We start from the raw sequence: 1,761 nt of genomic DNA, 5'->3' as shown, positions 1-1,761 counted from the left end.
TCTGAGGAGTTGTAATCTGGATAGTCCCACTCTGACCACTGGGTACACTGGCTCTTGGATCTCTAAAGAGGTGCTAATTTAGCCTCTGCCTGAGGCTACCCAGCAGGAGCTATGGAGAGATCTGCAGATTCCTCCTCTTTGTTTGGGGTTTGGAGGTGCCCAGATGAGGCCCAGCTGTGAAGCAATGCAAGCTGCTGTGGGGCCTTGGGCCTTCTTTTGGATGTTCTGGGTCTCTCTGACCCAGCTGCAGTTTGTTAGGTAATTTTAGATTGCAAAGGGCCAGGCCATTCATATGCAAAAGCCTCTGCGTGCAGCTTGGGTGGGACAGGCTCTCAGGGAATCAACAGGGCAGAGCAAACAGCTATGGCTGATCCTCAGCCCTGCCCTAAGAGGCCCTGGGTCTCAGTGTCCCACAGTAATCGCTGCAAGCACCTCTGAGAGAAAGCCGCCCTCAAGTTCGGCCCAATGCCAGACAGTCCATTTTCTCCCCTTATGAGTCTGGGTCCCCAGAGACTTGCCTGAAAGTGGAGTTCAGAGCCTTCGGGAGCTTGAGACTCCCTCCTGATTGAAAAAGACAACCGTGTCCTCAGTTTCCAGTCCTTTCCGCGTGTGCCTCCAGACCTCTGCACTTTACTTCCGCACCTCCTCTGAGTCTCAGTGTGCTTTCTTCTTTCCTTCTAGTTGTAGAATTTCCACTCAGCCAGCCTTCCTGTGGTTTTGGATGATGTCCGTTTTGTCTTTTAGTTGTATTGAAGTCGTCGTTGTGCGAGGCAGCAATTTCCGGTGTTTACCTATGCCGCCATCTTGGTTTCTCCTCTTCACCATTTTTTAAAAATATATTTTTATTGATTTCAGAGAGAGGAAGAGAGGGGAGAGAGAAATAGAAACATCAGTGATGAGAGAGAACATAGATCAGCCGCAACCCGGGCCCTCCTGGTTCATAGGTCCACACTCATCCACTGAACCACACAGGCCAAGCTTCATTTGTTTTTTTCTAAATTTTAATTCTGGTGTTTTCTTTTTGTCACTTTTCACTCCTATAGAAAGGGTCAAATATAAAAGATGGCAGATGTAAAATCCTGCCAGAAACCTCTAATTTTTCTGGTGTTACCTATGCCTTACCAAATATAAAATTTGTTACTTTGTAGAGGCCGATTTATCACAGAAACACACAAGGGATCCAGGGCTAGTAGTCAAAATCAAGGTGTTTCCCTCCAATTTTATTGTTACAGGTGGAATGTGGCTCACATGAATTTAAAGAGGAGAGTTACAAAGAAAGATTGGGGTAGTTACTTGGTACCACTGTGGCTGTCTCTGTTCCCATCCTACTAGTCACTTTAGCCCCTGGTCACCATTGCTCCCCGGGGGCAGAGGGAGAGCGCTGCACTGAGGGGGAAGGGATGGAGTGAATCACTTCTTTCCTTCTAAGGAGCTTTTCCCTTTCCTTGAGTGCATCACCAAATGAAGCTCGCCAAATGCATACCTTCCCCCTCCCCTGTCCATGCTGTCCAGTCCCATAAATAATCATGACAAGGTATCTGTCAACCGCAGTGTCGCTTGGTTCCCCCCACAGGTGATTATTCACAACCCTGCTTCAGAAATCACAAAGAGGACATAAATGCTCCCCCTGCAAATGCGGAAGGCCGCCCAGGCGTTGGCAGAGTCTTAGGGGCCAGCCGATTTTGCCTCTAGTGCTCTGTCTCCAGGGCGCACTCGGCAGCAGGAGCTGGAGGGCTGCGCAGCCTCGGGGGCCGGGGTGGG

The sequence above is a fragment of the Myotis brandtii genome, unplaced genomic scaffold (genome assembly GCF_000412655.1).
Source record: "Myotis brandtii unplaced genomic scaffold, ASM41265v1 scaffold291, whole genome shotgun sequence".
NCBI classification, from domain to species: domain Eukaryota; kingdom Metazoa; phylum Chordata; class Mammalia; order Chiroptera; family Vespertilionidae; genus Myotis; species Myotis brandtii.
This window is presented reverse-complemented; position numbering follows the sequence as displayed.